Here is a 17,702-nt window from a genome sequence, read left to right as displayed (position 1 = left end):
TTGATTCTGGCCTTTGAGGTTGGATCAAGCAACGGCGGCGCTTTAGTGTCGCTTCCTTCCTGAATGCGTTGCTATTGAAGATTCTCGTTGTAGTTTGTCGATCGCTGATTTGATCGCTTTGGGGCTTTTTTTTATTTTTCATTTTTCCAACGCCTTCACATAGCTTTTGGTCTTATGACTTTGCTAGTTGTTGGTGTGTTTTCGCGCGTGTGTGTTTGGTTGGCTGTGTGCATCATAGTTATGCAGAGGCCGGGTGTGTGCTTATATTGTATCCTCTCGTTGCTCCATTTGAGTCAATAAAATTAACCCTTTATCGGAAAAAAAAAAGATTTTGCGGAGGAAAAAATAACTGAAAATCTGAAACCACCGTGCTGGCTGTTATTGAGATGAAACAAAGTGGGATGCTAATTAACTAATCAATAAACACAGATGCAATCGACCAGCTTGCCAATTACGTCGCTGAGTTCCACGTATTTGATCTTTAGACGGTGCCGGATACCGGGGAACTTCTTTCCAGCCACCACGGAACACCACCGTTCCCAGATATTTCTGCACCCTCTTTAGCCCCTCGACGAAACTCTCAGCGCCATCCACATCTTTCTTCTTCTCAAAGTAGCCCATCAAGGTCTCGGTCACGTCATGTGGTGGCACCCAGATCCTGCTGTTGCTGTGTCCCTTCTTGATTGCACTGTCGGCGCACCAATGGGGCACGCTTCTTGAGAGCAACAGCCTTGTCAAGCATACCATCTGTAACATATGCTTTCATCAGAGCATTTGGAAGCCCCATGTCTCCGTCATTGGTTATTATACACATTTGACCGTCATTGTTTTCCGTTGTGATCAATCAAAAATCATGCACATCTATCTAACAAACGCAAGGAAGGTTCACATAGACCATGGCCAGAAAGGTAGAGACGTATCAACCATGTCGGCTGCAAGGTACATCTGCTGATTTAGGGAGTTCAATTGCATGCGTATGATGAAATCCTTCATGCACTTATTGCATTATAGTCATGCTAGTTAACTCTTCATGAAATAGACACCATTCAGCAGCTTGACACTTTCTGAGCTGCTAAGTTAACTAAAGTTTCTACTATCACTCTGCCTCTATATATACTTAAGACCATTTGACACCTTTTGTGTTGGTGTTCCTTCGGTTGTCTGACTTTTGATGCATCTTTTTGCTAGTGAGGTGAGATTTTAGAAGAAACTGAAAAGGAAATGTGAGTATTTCGAACATGGCAAATTGGTGCTTTAACCAGCTGCCCCACAGACCGAAGCTCGGTTCAGGTGTAAGGCCGAAGCTCCGACGGGAGAGTGTAGAGGAGCGGGCTGCTCCGTGAGGAAAAGTAAAAGAGGAGAGACAGAGGGGAAGCATAGGAAAAGGAGGAGGCAGATCACCACGGTGGAAAAGAGAGAGAAAGCGCAGGGGAAAAGGCAGAGTTGCTATTTTCCTTGAGATTGGTTGCCATGTGTGACTTGGCACCCCGCATGACCCTGTAATTATCCCTTTGAACATCATGAACAAATATATGAGGGGGTTTCTACCTCAAAAAAGGCTGTACCTGTGTGCACGTGTTTGCGCCGAGCCATGGCTGTTGTTTTTCTTTTCATTCTTTTTTTGAGGGAAGGACCTTTCCGTGGCTGTTAGTTTGATTGCTTCTTCAATTCTTCAAACCCAATCTAGCAATCTTGTTCTTGTTTTTTCTTGCGGGATCAATCTAGCAATCTTCACTCGCTCGGGGCCCATGGCTTCGTTTCCCGTCACACATGGAGAACGGAGCGGGTGAACGCCGTGCAACTCTGCCGCAGGCTGGAGGGTTGCAACAGCTGCCGTCTGCGCCTAGGTTTAGGAATTATTTTAGCCCTCAATTTTAATCTGGTGGATGAAAATTGAATTGTATTCTTTTTTTTATAACACTTGCAGTGTTGGAGGAGATAACTGGTCTTGGTCGCCTGGTCTCGATGTTTTGGACATGGATAGCTAGAGAGTACACCAGTGTTGGAGCACACATTATTGCTGCTAATTTACTCCAAAGTTGAGGTGTGCTCTTTTTTTTGTTTTTACAATCTTGTTGCCTATAAACAATTATTTAGTTCCGAGAAAAGAAAAAGGAGAAAAGGAGCACATCAGTTGACAAAATTTTTAGAAGGAGGTTATGAATAAATTTATTTTTTGGAGTGACACCACTAATAATCTAAAGCAATTAGATGTCAATATTATCGAAGCATTACAACCTATTATTATCAAATACAATGTATGTATCTACGCAATTTGAGATGGAGTACTATTTATAACAGAAAATTATATTATAGTTTATGGCTTTACAAGAATTTTTCCATATCAAAATATGGAATTCCTACTTTCTCCACCGCAGCCGTTGGGCCTGTTAAACAGGTAATTGCACCTGTCACGGCTATCCAAGGAGATCCACGACCGGCTTAGAGATAGACCTGATAGTTAGCTCTGATACCATGTGCGAGATGCGGAAACGTCTTACCCTCGTTGGAGGAGACGGCTTCTATGTCAGTTTTATCGATGACTACAGTCAATTCTCTTGGATTTATCTTCTTAAGAAAAGATCCGATGTTTTCCAAATGTTTCAGAATTTCCAAGCGTTAGTAGAACGCAAGTTTGATCTTAAGATCCTTGCTGTCCAATCGGACTAGGGAGGGGAATACGAAAAGTTGAATTCCTTCTTCCAAACTCTTGGCATTTCACACCACGTGTCATGTCCGCACGCTCACCAACAAAACGGATCGGCTGAGCGCAAGCACTGCCACATTGTTGAAGTTGGTCTTGCTCTTCTAGCCGGTGCTTCTATGCCCCTTAAGTTTTGGGACGAAGCCTTTTTGACCGTCGTGCATATTATTAACATGATTCCTAGTCGTGTTATACACAACGAAACTCCCATGGAACGGCTTCTCAACACCAAGCCAGCCTATAAATCCCTTCGCGTCTTTGGCTGTGCTTGCTGGCCGAATCTCCGTCCCTATAACAATAGGAAGCTTATGTCCAGGTCAAAACAGTGTGTATTTCTTGGGTACAGTGCCCAACACAAAGGTGTTAAATGCCTTGACGTCGCCACTGGTCGTGTTTATATATCCCGTGATGTGGTCTTCGATGAAACAAAGTTCCCTTTTTCTGATCTACACCCAAACGCCGGAGCCCTTCTTCGCAAAGAAATCCTTCTCTTGTCTCCTCATCTCACCGGCCTTGATCAAGGGGGTAATACCTGTGATGATCAACTATTGACTAATCCCATGTATGAGCCTTGTGGTGATGCAGGAGAACATGCAGAAAAAAACAGGGCCAAAATGATGAAGAAATCGCCCCAACAGAGCCGTATCGCATGTGTCCAAGCGCAGGGAGCAAATCCTCCCTGGGATTCGTGCCGTCAGACGTGTCAGGCACATCATCTTCGGGATCACCGCCTGCAGGTGCGCCAGGCGGGCCAGGGCGATCCGCCTCCGAATCCGCGCCGGCTCCCTCATCAGGTGCGGTCGGGCGCTCGGGCGGGAGTGGCCCCGGCATCGACACCTGGCGGTCCCCGGGTGGCTCCACTAGGACGCGGTTCCCGGTCCAGCCGCTTTGCTACAAGCGGCGCGAGGCGGCCCGCTCCACAGGCGCGACGACAGGCGCGGGGACAGGCATGGGGACAGGCGCGGAACCCCGTGCTGATGCGCCATCATGCGACAATGATGAGGCATGCAGGGTTGGATCTTCTGCGCCCTGCAGAACTCGTTTGGCTGCCACAGAAGATCAAGCTCAGGTGGATCCGGCTGGTGCTGCGGCAGAATCCACCTTGGGATCAACTGCAACAGCAGATTCGGTGCATGTCACGGGATCTTCTGTGGCACAAGCTTCAACAACATCGTCCCAACACCGCACACGACTACAAAAAGGGGTAATCCAACCTGTTAATTACAAGCATGTAACAAAATATAGGTTGGTTTGTTCCACAGGTGAACCTGGTGAACCACACACGCTTGAAGAGGCACTTGGTGATGAAAAATGGAAAAAGGCCATGGATGAAGAATACATGGCATTACAGAAAAATAAGACTTGGCATTTGGTTCCTCCACAACAAGGTAAAAACCTCATTGACTGCAAGTGGGTATTCAGAATTAAAAGAAAATCTGATGGAACCATTGATCGTTATAAGGCAAGACTAGTTGCAAAAGGCTTTAAACAACGTTATGGTATAGACTATGAGGACACCTTTAGTCCCGTTGTAAAAGCTGCCACCATTCACCTGGTTTTGTCTATTGCTGTTTCCAGGGGCTGGAGTCTAAGACAGCTAGATGTACAGAACGCGTTTCTCCATGGTGTTCTGGAAGAGGAAGTGTACATGAAGCAACCTCCTGGGTTTTTGAACGAGAATGCACCTTCTCATGTGTGCAAACTTGACAAGTCATTATATGGACTGAAGAAGGCTCCAAGGGCGTGGTACTCTCATCTTAGTCACAAAATGGAAACTCTTGGCTTTATTCCTTCTAAGTCTGACACCTCATTGTTCATTTACAACAAGTACAACACACATATAATTGTTCTCATATATGTTGATGACATTATTGTCACAAGCTCTTCAGATGAGGCCATAACAGGACTCTTGAAGGATCTTGGGTCAGAATTTGCACTCAAGGATCTTGGAAACTTGCATTACTTTTTGGGAATTGAGGTGAAGAAGCATGATGATGGACTTCATCTCTCTCAGGAAAAGTATGCAACAGATCTGGTTAAGAAAGCTGGCTTGCAAGGTTGTAAACCTTCACCTACTACATTATCAAGCTCAGAAAAATTGTCTCTTACATAAGGACAACCTTTAAATCAAGATGACAACACAAGGTACAGAAGTCTAGTAGGAGCACTGCAATACTTGACACTCACTAGACCTGATATATCCTTTGTTGTTAACAAAGTTTGCCAGTTTCTTCATGCACCCACTACAGTTCATTGGACTGCTGCAAAATATGTCAAGAATACTCTCAATCTTGGTCTCAATTTTAGCAAGTCACCATCAACACTTATTAGTGCTTTCTCAGATTCTGATTGGGCAGTATTTTTTGCAGTATTTTTTGGTTCTTACTTGATTTCATGGTGTGCAAGAAAACAAGCTACTGTTTCCAGATCCAGTACAGAAGCAGAGTACAAAGCATTAGCTAATGCTACAGCTGAGATTATATGGGTACAATCCATGTTGAAGGAACTTGGTGTCAAAAGTACCCAAGCCCCATGTTTGTGGTGTGATAACCTTGGTGCCACTTACCTATCTACTAATCCTGTCTTTCATGCAAGAACCAAGCATATTGAGATAGATTTTCACTTTGTACGAGAAAGAGTTGCCAAGAAGCAACTTGACATTAGGTTTGTGCATTCCAGATATCAAATTGCAGATGGATTCACAAAACCTTTGCCTACAAGAAGTTTTGAAGACTTCAAACATAATCTCAACTTGATGAAGTTGTGATTAAGGGAGGGTGTTAAACAGGTAATTGCACCTATCACGGCTGTCCAAGGAGATCCACGACCGGCTTAGAGATAGACCTGATAGTTAGCTCTCATATTTATCTATTGTAACCATCTCTATCTCTTCCTCTCCAAGATTGTAATCTCCTGTAATATCTCAACCTCTCTGTATGCGCATCAGGGTTATTGCGCCCCTGCCTATAAACACGAAGCCGTCTCCTCCAACGAGGGTAAGATGTTTCCGCATCTCGCACAAGGCCCACTCTTGGGGTCCACCCTTGGGCCCTCGAAACTCCATGGCCAGCCCTGGATCTGATAGGAAAGACACAATGGTTTCCCCGAAGTGTCGATTCTGCTTTCAAAGTTGTGAGGATCTTGAAAACACAACTCAGACACAGACCCAGTTGCACCTTTAGACTACCTGTCAGTCCCAGTTGCACCTTTAGAGTACCCGTCCTATAGCTTAGCAGCGGATTCGTTCATTGTAGCCCATATCACACATGTAAGGACACTACACTCAGAGTACATGAATTCAAAATATGATTCCAACAAGCAAATCATGTATAGTTCATTCAGCGGGCCGAAGACGAGGCCATGGTTCAACTGAAAAGCAGAGCATTTCAAACAGCCCAATCACTCTGATGGTGTGTAGAAATCTTGGTGAACCGTGATAAATGCCAGCCTAACATTTCAGTACACATCCTGGAGTTACAGATTTGGCAGAAGAAAACAACATATAATCTGAAAGCGTACTGTTGTCTGTTATTAAGACGGAACAAAGTGGGATGCTAACCAATTAATCAATCAACAGTTTCAGTCCCTAACTTTTTTATCTTTACGGTGTCTCATGCCAGGGAACTTCTTTCCAGATAAGTTCATACCAACGATTCCAACACCAGTAACTCCAGATCTTTCTCCAACTTCGTTAGCACCTCAACTGATTTCTCGGCTACGTCTACGTCTTTCTTCTTCTCAAAGCAGCCCATCAAGGTCTGTGCACCATCAGTATCCATGTCCGTCGGCAACTAACATTTCTCTGTTTTTACCTTCCATTATTTCCAAGGTCGCTAACTATGATAACTGCCCAAGTCTTTGAGAAGGCGGTTGGCAAGATCATATTCATCGGAAACCAAACTATCACTCGTGAACAAATATGTTGCTGGATTCATCAGGCTTGGCTTACAGAGCAGACTGCAGCTAATTTGAGAGCTGGTACCTCCCTGTAAGTTTCTTCTTTCGTCTTTGCTGGACAGTGATTATGACTGAAATAAGCAAGCTTAACTTTTACAGAGTATAGTCAGAACTGGCTGGATACCCCACTTCGAAAGGAAGGACTTGAAAAAATTGCATGGTAAAAAAGTGTGAATATGGCAAGAGCCAGAAAGCCGTTTCAAGATAATTTCCTCCGCGCTGAAAATAAGATGATATACAACTTTGTCTCCCAGTGAACATCGGCTGAAATAAGCTCCAACACATATATCTTATTGCAGAAGATGACACCATCCAACGGAAGTGGTAAGAGTCTGGTAATTACTCCGCGGCTTTTGCGTACGCTTGCCAAATCCATGGGGCATCAACTTCTCAAAACTGTGGAAAGGCAAGGTCCAGCCTAAATGCAAGTTCTTCCTCTGGTCCCTTGTGGCTGAGGGAAAGAATCCTGACGGGCAATGCCTAGCAAGGCATGTTTTTTTTTCAGAAGGAGGAAGACCCCCGGCCTCTGCATCTGGACGATGCATACAACCACTTTATTAATTATTCACAAAGACCTTACAAAGTAGCACATCAGTAAGTCTGAAGCCACCATCTTGCAACATCTGTCGCTACTTCTAGGGGTGTCGATAGTCCGAGCGTAATACCAAACAAACCTCGCACCTAAGCCTAATATCTAAAACCGGAGGCCCCAGCCAAGCCATATACCTGGTCTGGGACACAGACCCCAGTCCGGCGCACTCTCAGAGGGCACCGCCGCCATCTTCCACCGATCCATCTTCAGAGCAGATACTGACGCCATGACCTTGCCAGGTCTGCCATCGACGCCACCACAACGCTAGACATCGCCATCCTCATGCGCGAGTCCATCTACACACATCGAATGCCGAGACTCCACTGCGCCACGCCACCGAGATCCACACTCGTCTATACGTAAGATGCAACACCGCTCCATCAAAGATGATGTGCGCTCGTCCCTCGAGCCCATGCACACCTCCAAGACTAACGCCCCCAAGGGGGAACGACGCTAGAGCGCCACCGTCATCCGATCTACCCATCTAGGGTTTCCCCCGGAGGTAACAGATAGAGGTTTGGAACTTCTCCACGTGATGTCTTCAAGAAGAGAACGACACAGAAGAGTGCCGTCATCGCCGGCCTTGGCAACACAAGGTTTTCACCCATATTTGTTCGAAGAACCTCCATCAAGCCTTGTGTACGGATCGCCGCCATCTCCACCGGGGACTGGAAGTATGCTTCAGGCCATCGCCGCCGCCTAACCAGCCAGCAGCCGTGCCGTGCGAGCACCAGGGCCACCCGCAAGCCCCAACCGCGCCACCGGAGAGCCCTACACCAGACCCCGCCGCCGGCCCAGGAGAGGACGACGCCACGTACACCCAGCAAACACCGCCGCCAGCCCGTGCCATCGCACCGCCGCGCCCCACGGCCGCGTCTGTCGCCACTAGAAGAAAGCGTCCTGCTTTGCAATCCTCGAGCAGGAGGAGAAGAAGGCCACGCCACCGCTTAGGCTGAGCGGGCTTTGCCTGGCGACCTACGCCGGCGGCGGCGAGGAGGGGCGAGGGATGGCAAATCTGGGCTCCCCCCGTCCGCCCGCGGGGACGGCGCGAGGAGAGGAGATCTGGGCTGCTTTGGTGGATCTGAGGGGGAGTTTGGCGGAAATATGCCCTAGAGGCAATAATAAAGTTGTTATTTTATATTTTCTTATTCATGATAAAGGTTTATTATTCATGCTAGAATTGTATTGGTCGAAAACTTAAATAGATGTCCTAGTAAGCCTCTACTAGACTAGCTCGTTGATCAAAAATGGTTAAGATTTCCTAACCATAGACATGTGTTGTCATTTGATAACGGGGTCACATCATTAGGAGAATGATGTGATGGACAAGACCCATCTGTTAGCTTAGCATGTTAATCATTCAGTTTATTGCCATTGCTTTCTTCATGTCAAATACTTATTCCTTCGACTATGAGATTATGCAACTCCCGGATACCGGAGGAATACCTTGTGTGCTATCAAACGTCACAACGTAACTGGGTCACCATAAAGATGCTCTACAGGTATCTCCGAAGGTGTTTGTTGAGTTGGCATCGATCGAGATTATGATTTGTCACTACAAGTATCGGAGAGGTATCTCTGGGCCCTCTCGGTAATACACATCATAAGCTTGCAAGCAAATGACTAAGGAGTTAGTCACAAGGTGATGTATTACGGAACGATTAAAGAGACTTGCCGGTAACGAGATTGAACTATGTATGAAGATATCGACGATCGAATCTCGGGCAAGTAACATACTGATGGACAAAGGGAATTATGTATGTTGTCATAATGGTACGACCGATAAAGATCTTCGTATAATATGTAGGAGCCAATATGGGCATCCAGGTTCCACTACTGGTTATTGACCAGAGAGGTGTCTCCGTCATGTCTACATAGTTCTTGAACCCGTAGGGTCCGCACGCTTAACGTTCGTTGATGATATAGTGTCATATGAGTTATATGATTTGGTGACCGAATGTTGTTCGGTGTCCCGGATGAGATCACGGACATGCCGAGGAGTCTCGAAAGGGTCGATAGGTAAAGATTGATATATAGAATGATGGTATTTGGACACCGGAATTGTTTCGGGACGTACCGGGAAGGAATCGGCTCACCGGAAGGGGTTCCCCCCCCCCACAAGATATGGGCCGTACGTATGGGCCAAAGGATGGGACAGACCAACCCACAAGGCGTCTGGTGCGCCCCCTCCCTTGTTTGGCCAGCCCTATGGAAGGAAAAGGGGGAGGGCTAGACCCTCCCGCCTTTCCCTCTCATGGGAGAAAGGAAAGGGGGCGCCACCCTCCCCTGCCTTTCCCCGAACTCCAAATAAGGAAAGGGGTGCGGCTTGGAAGGACCCCAAGTAGAATTTCTACTCCTTGGGCGACTCCTTTGGCTGCTCCTCCCTCCCTCCCACCTATATATATGTGGGAAGGGGGCACCTAGCACATAACAGACAATTGCCTCGCCGTGTGCGGCGCCCCCCTCCACGGTTTACACCCCCGGTCATATTTTCATAGTGCTTAGGCGAAACCCTGCGGAGATCACTTCACCATCAATGTCACCACGTCGTCGTGCTGTCAGAACTCATCCAATACCTCGCCGTCTTGCTAGATCAAGAAGGCGGATGACATCACCGAGCTGAACGTGTGCTGAACGCGGAGGTGCCGTACGTTCGGTACTCGATCAGTTGGATCGCGAAGAAAGTTTGACTACATCAACCGCGTTGTGAAACGCTTCCGCGTACAATCTACGAGGGTACATAGACAGACTCGTCTCCTCGTTTCCATGCATCTCCTTGGATAGATCATTGCGTGTGCGTAGAAATGTTTTGTTTTCCATGCAACGTTTCCCAACTGTGGCATCCCTGCCAGGTCTATGCGTAGATGATATGCATGAGTAGAACACAAAGAGTTGTGGGAGGTGATAGTCATATTGCTTACCACCAACGTCTTATTTTGATTCGGCGGTATTGTGGGACGAAGCGGCCCGGACCAACCTCACATGTCCACGCACATGAGACCGGTTCCACCGACTGACATGCAACTAGTTTTGCATAAAGGTGGTTGGCGGGTGTCAATTTCTCCTACTTTAGTTGAATCGAATTTGACTGCGGCTAGTCCTTGAAGAAGGTTGAAACAATAAACTTGATGAATCACCATTGTGGTTTTATGCGTAGGTAAGAACTATTCTTGCCAGAAGGCCGTAGCATCCATGTAAAACTTGCAACAACATAGTAGAGGACGTCTAACTTGTTTTTGCACGGCATGTTGTGATGTGATATGGTCAGGATATGATGTGATATATGTTGATGTATGAGATGATCATGTTTTTTAATATCGACAACCGGCAGGAGCCTTAGGGTTGTCTCCTTATTGTATGAAGCGCAAGCGTCATGTAATTGCTTTACTTTATCACTATGCGTTAGCAATAGTTGTAGAAGCAATAGTTGGCATGACGACCTCAACGCAACGACGCTACAATGGAGATCAAGGTGTTGAGCTAGTGATGATGAAGATCATGACGACGCTTTGGGGATGGAGATCAAAAGCACGAGATGATCCATATCATGTCACATATTTTGATTGCTTGTGATGTTTATCTTTTATGCATCTTTTTTTGCTTAGTACAGAGGTAGCATTATAAGATGATCCCTTCACTAAATTTCAAGGTAAAAGTGTTCTCTCTGAGTATGCACTGTTGCTACAATTCGTCGTGTTGAGACACCACATGGTGATCGGGTGTGATAGACTCTACGTTCACATACAATGGGTGTAAGACAGTTTTGCACATGAAGAATACTTGGGTTAAACCTTTTTTTGCGGGAATACTTGGTTTAACTTGACGAGCCTAGCATGTACAGTTATGGTCTCGGAACACTTGAGACCGAAAGCTCGAATATGAGTCATATAGTAGATATGATCAACATAGGATGTTCATCATTGATGACCACCCCATCTCACGTGATGATCGGACATGAGTTAGTTGATTTGTATCATGTATCACTTAGATAAACTTGAGGCATGTTTATTTAAGTGAGAGTTCATTAGTAATTTGATTAATTGAATTTAATTTGTTATGAACTTAGTCTTAATACTTTTGCATATCTATGTTGTAGATCAATAGCCTCGCCATATAACTCCTATATACTTTTGATATATTCCTAGAGAAAACTAAGTTGAAAGATGATAGTAGCAATGATGCGGACTGGGTCCGTGATCTGAGGATTATCCTCATTTCTGCACAGAATAATTATGTCCTTGATGCACTGCTAGGTGACAAACCTGTTACAGGAACAGATGCAGACGTTATGAACATTTTGCAAGCTCGTCATGCGGACTATCACCACGTCGTCGTGCTGTAGGAACTCATCCACTACCTCGCCGTCTTGCTGGATCAATAAGGCGGAGGACGTCACCAAGCTGAACGTGTGCTGAACGCGGAGGTGCCGTATGTTTGGTACTCGATAGGTTGGATCGCGAAGAAAGTTCGACTACATCAACCCCGTTGTGAAACGCTTCCGCTTACGATCTACGAGGGTCCGTAGACAGACTCTCCCCCTCGTTGCTATGCATCTTCATGGATAGATCATTGTGTGTGCGTAGAAAATTTTTGTTTTCCATGCAACGTTTCCCAACAGAGATCTAGGTTGCTTTGGTGCGCTTGCGTGAGTACACCAGAGTGTAGACCTCTGAGGCTCGCGGCCGCCGCCCAGAGGAGCGCCACGCACCCTTTGTGATCAGGACCTGGAGTGGAGAATGCCACTCTCTTGGTTCTGTCATGTCCATACTCTGTTGATGTCTGGATGCCACTTGTAGACTGGGATGACGAGCCGAAACTGTAGATTTATCGGGGACAGTTTGGTAGCCAATCGTCGACTTCCCTAAGCCTTAATGATGCCCTTCTTCAGGAGTAGTCAGATTGTTTGTTCTGTTAGTTTAATTAATTTTCTGTTGTTTTGTTCTTGCCAGATTTTCTCTGGTAAGTTCTTGTAACAAATTCCTTCCTTAAAAAAATAGTGTTGACCCCAACATATTCATGTGATCTGCAGGTGAACAATGGAAAATTATCTGGAGGTGACCAACACGAGAAACACGAATTATCTGAAGGTCACCATTCAGGACAGGAGCATGACACTTATCACCCTGCTAATCTAAACCATGTTTTGAGCATTGTCCACTCGATCTGTCTCGTTATATACCTCTAAACCATATGCACCTTTTATTCTGGGTTCCTGCAGTTGGTCATCAGCTTATGACTGTACAGTGTACACTCATTACTGAACTTTTCATGTGTTCTCAGCTGATAATAAGTTGAGATTTTAGAAGAAACTGAAATAAAATGTAGACAATGGAGTTGCTAGTGTCATTGGTGGGTGTGCGCCCGCTGAGAGATCATGAAAATTTGATAGGAACGTGTCTTGCTGCAGATCCAGCATCCATGGATCTGATTGTCCAACAGACTTTATGTCCCATTGAGAACAATGTAACCCCGGCAAAATGGACCGATTTTGTGCCATGGAGAAGTGCTCAGTTTGTTCGATTTAAAGAGTGTAAAGTGTGTCTGATTGAGAAGCAGTTGGTATGCCTGTCGAGATAATATGAATCAAAGTGTGTAGACTGGAGGCAGTTGGTAATGCATCATTTGCTTGTTCCAAGTGATTAAAGAGCGTAACACCGAATCTGTATCAATTACATAAGTGCTCTCATTCCTAGAACCCACCCAGGGCGAGTTGATATAGAACCAAATCTGTCGAGATAATATATTTGCTTGTTGATATCTGTCCTCCTTCAAGATTGAAAATAGAAACGAAGTTATCCATCTGTACTACGAAGGCAAACACCCAATCTTTCTAAAAAAAATATTTCGTAACATTCATGTCCATCTCTAAACTAGAGTCGAGATTTAGGAGGAGGCGTGCTTCAGCTCCCCAGTTGCAGCCATGCGTCCTGCCGCTGATAAACTGCGAGAGACCTTTCAGGGGCTATAGAGGAGGTCGCCATCGACCTGAGCTCTGGGTGGCGCCATAGTAGGAAGCACTGTCAGTTGAGGCCTTACCCACGAAAAAATTAATCAAGACAGGACAATCTTTGTAAAAATAGAAGTATGTACTGTTATCACAGTATGGTACACATGAGAAATTAATGGACCTAACTTAGAGGGAAGTCATTGTTCATCCACAGTGTATGCATTTGACCGGCATTATTCTCTGTTTTGATCAATAGAAACCCATGCATATCTAGCCAACACGAGAAACATTTAGATAGTCTAATAAGTACCACTGCTGATTTAGAGAGTTTAATTGCGTTGCGTACTTTGACTTAGAAATCTGGATTGCGGTCAATTCGAGCCTAAGTCCAACTCCAACGCTTGGGCGCAAACAGACATCGTTTTGTCTTGTTTGCGTCGGCAAAAGGGTCACGACTTTTGACCGTCCGCCCATTGGTGCGCCCAACCAGCCGCCCCAACTTAAACATTTGTCTGGCTTGCACATTTAAAAAAAAAAAGGCATTGGAACTAAAATTTAAAACAGTATATCATACAATAAACTTAAGAAGTCCACAAAAGTCATCACCGACGCACAATTAAACTAAACTTGCAATTAAAAAAACATTGAAGAAATACTAGATCAGCCCGCTGCCTCCATGGCCGCCTAGGATGTTGCCGTTGTTGTCTTGGCTGTCTTCAGGTGCCGCCGTCCTCATCCTCGTCGTCCATGGTGAGTTCGATGTAGGGCCGTGGCTGCCAAAGGTGGGCTGGCGGCTCGTCTGGTGCATGCCTAGCTAGTCCGGGCGGCTCGTGTGGCTGCCATTGCCGGGCAGGGGGTGGTGATGACCACGGCAACCGCGATGCCGGCCGTGCTGCCGACGGTGATGGGGGACGGCTGCATGGCATACGATGGTTGTCCACGACCACTGCTGCCCCTCCAAGGCGGGGTTTCAGGCCGCAATGGGAGGCTCGTTCTCCACCCCCTCCTCCTTCACGTCAAGATGGGGGACGTAGACATCGCCGGCGCTCGACAACGTCGTCATCTCCACCAGGTCGTCCCACTGCTCCTCCTGCATGTGGTTGTACTCCCTCTTGGAGTCCTCCATCACCTCCCGCACCAACACAAGGAGGGACAGCGCAAGGGTGTTGGGGTCAGGCCGCGCACTCGCGCACGACCGCACTATCAGGCCTGCTCGGTGCGTGCACACGTGGCCCACAGGGCGGGCTATGAGCATGACCGGCGAAGAACATTCGCCGGCACATGGTGTGCTCGTCCTGGAACCAAGTGTCCAAGAGCGGCAAATCAACGTCGTACCTAGGGTCAGCGAGCAGGTGGCATGGGATTCGAGCATGCCGACGGGTGTTCTCGTGGCGGCGGGCTTGGTCCCTCGCCAGGACGGCGGGAATAGTAACCCGATCCAGGCTTAGATGCCACCTATTGGGGGGGCATCAGACCGCTGAAGCGGGGTGCCGGTCTCCCAGTAGCATTGGCATATCTCCACCTTCACGTACAGTCTCAAGCGTGGCAGGTCGCCGGAAGGGGGATGGAGATGGAGGGCGGAGAGGTGGAGTGCATGGCGGCGCTCCCCGATGTCGCGGAGGACGACCCCGCCTCGTCGGTGTGATTCCACTTGGCGCTGGGATCCAGTTCCAAATCCCCATGCCGGCGGCCGGCGGGGAACAAGGATGGCAGAGCTAGGGGCGGCGCTAGGGCCTAGGGTTAGTAGGTCGAGCAAGAGGGGGCTGGAAGAGTGTGGACGCGGCTTGGAAGTGGACTGCCCGGTCCACGGCTTCCCAATAAAAAAGGACGCGGCCGAGGGCGGCTGAGAAGCTGACATGCAGGCTCGTGCACCCATGTGGATTAAATGGGGCCGGTGGGGAGTGGTTGGGGCGCTGACATGAGGGCCCGAAGGTGGACGCTGAGCCAGCGCTTGTGTGTTTGTCCAGTGTCCGTCTAGACGCAAATCTGGCCCAAACATGCGCTCGGTTTGGGTTGAAGCAGACACGAGACGGACATATTTTGGGTATGCTGCTGTGTGCTGGGCTGCCGCATCTGTCTGCTTCGACCCAAACGGGCAAACGGACCCAGCCAGATCAAATGGCGTCGCGCGTTGGAGTTGGCCTAATGCCTTCATCAATAGGGTATGACAAATTCCTTCATGCTTTTATTGCATTATGGTTATTGCAGTTAACTCTTCATGAGCTGGACACCATTCAGCAGCATCACACTTTCGGAGCTGCTAAGTTAACTGAAGTTTCGACTATTGCTCGCTCTACCACTTTATATACTTTAGATGATTGATACCTTTTGTGTTTGTGTTCCTTTGGTTGGTCCTCAAATTATGGTCCGATGCATAGAGTTGTGTGACTTCCGGTGTACCTTTTTTGCTAGTGACGTGAGATTTTAGAAGAAACTGAAAAAGAGCCATGAATAATTAGAGCATGGCCATCGCGTGGCTTGAACTAGCTGCCCCGCGGGCCAAGCAGACCTCGGTTGCTCGCTTGCTGGGGAGGCGGCTGCTCCATGAGGAAAAACATGAAAAAAGAGAAGAAAGAAAAAAAGAGAGGAAAGATCGGGGAAAAGGAGAAAGCAGGTGACCATGGTGGGAAAGGGTGTGAAAAAGGAAGAAGCATCACCTTCGTTTTCGTTTGTGGGTGGATAGGTTCGGGCATGCCCTTATTCAGATTATGTTGTACTTCTCCAGTCATTAAGCTTGCATTGTCCTGATATGGAAATTGTTTGGCTCTCAAAGTGTATAGGATGAAGCCATAATTTTTGTGCTCTGGATGCACAGATTAATCAAGTACTAGGTCACTCATATTTCACAGGATGATGTTAGTGGTTGCTCAATTTTCCTTTTATAGATTATGAATCAATAATTCTGTTTAATAGCGATTTTCAAATGTGCTTGTGATTATCCGATGTACCTAAGCCTACCCAACAGCCTTGGCATGTTTTTTCCTATTCCCTGTTTACATATTGCTTTGCCGACCTGCCGTATCAGCACTTGTCATAGTAGAAATCAGGTTTCTCAGGTAGTGAGTGACCAGACACACGATCAGGAAGGATGTAAAGTTTTTAGTTGAAAGCAAAGTTCAGTTTCCAGGAAGACAGACATAGTAAATGACCAAGACAAGAGACTCTACATGTTAGTGGTAGTAACATTTAATGACTGTTAAACAAATATATGTGTTACGATGGCATTCAGAGTTTGGCGCACAGGAGACGTACATGAGATAGACTAGGTTGTTAGACAAGTCCTTCATTATCTTGTAAACCTCTCTTATCTCTTTATCTCTTCCTCTCCAAGTTGTAATCTTCTCAAACAAACTTGTATGCGCTATTGTCAGGGAGGTGCACCCCTGCTGCCTATAACACGTAACGCGCCCCTTCATATCGAGGATAAGACGCTTTCGCCTATCACACATGGTAATCAGAGCCTCCTCTTCGAAACCCTAGCTGCTATCGATCTCCATAGTGCCAAGCCATGTCTTCCTCCAGCGCCGCCCAATCCAATCTCAGCGGCCAGGTCAAGGAGAAGCTCTCCAGGACGAACTATGTCATGTGGCGAACGCAAGTTATGCCGCAGCTGACGGGAGCTGGGCTCTTCGCAACATCGACGGGACTATGCCGGAACCCACCCGCCTCCTCGTCACCAAGGACAAGCACGGCAAGGAGTGGTCCGAGCCCAACCCTCTCCATCCCATCTGGGTGAGCGAGGATCAGCAGGTGCTCGGCTACCTCCTCAACAACCTCTCCAAAGAAGTGCTGATCGCGGTGACCGCGGTCACCACCACGCACGCCCTCTGGGTGGCGCTCGCAGGCATGTTATCCTCTCAATCTTTGAGTCGTGTCAACAATCGTACTCCCTTGATCAATGCACAGAAGGGCAACCAATCGGTTGCTGCATACTATGCTCATATGTGTCGTCTTGCCGATGAACTCCCTGCGGCCGGCAAGCCCATCCAGGACGACGAGCTCATCTCCTACCTGCTGCGTGGGCTGGACATGGACTACCAGCCCCTCGTCTCCGCCCTCGACGCCCGCGTCATGCCAGTCTCCCTCGACGAGCTATACGCCATGCTGAGCAACTTTGATCAGCGTGTGGCTCAGTTTCACAGTGCCGGCGGTGGCTTCAAGTCCTCGGCCAACGCGGCCACCCGCGGGCGCGGCGGGTTCTCACCTCGTCATCGTGGTCCTCCTCGACATAAGGGCAAGCAAGGCGGTGGCGGCTCCAGCAACTCCGGCTCCCGCGGAGGACACCCCAACTTCACCAGCAACATGGGCCGTCATGGCGTTGGCGGCAGCGGCGGCGGCGGCTCGGGCAGATCACGACCCGATGTTGTGCGTTGCTAGATCTGCGGCAAGCCTGGCCACCCAGCCAAGGACTGCTGGTTTAGGTTCGATGAAGACGAAGCCTCCTCTAGTGATTATGACAAGGTCGCCGCCGCTGCCGATGGGTCCTACGGCGTCGATACCAA

At 47.6% G+C, this 17,702-nt stretch overlaps 1 pseudogene; it reads right to left on the bottom strand.

The window, feature by feature from the left end:
* Positions 1-416: 416 nt before the first annotated feature.
* Positions 417-787, bottom strand: LOC119284149 (annotated as a pseudogene).
* Positions 788-17,702: the final 16,915 nt, after the last annotated feature.

The sequence above is a fragment of the Triticum dicoccoides genome, chromosome 4A, assembly GCF_002162155.2.
Source record: "Triticum dicoccoides isolate Atlit2015 ecotype Zavitan chromosome 4A, WEW_v2.0, whole genome shotgun sequence".
Classification (NCBI taxonomy): Eukaryota; Viridiplantae; Streptophyta; class Magnoliopsida; order Poales; family Poaceae; genus Triticum; species Triticum dicoccoides.
The sequence above is the reverse complement of the archived record's forward strand: the minus strand, read 5'-3'. Positions and strand labels throughout refer to the sequence as shown.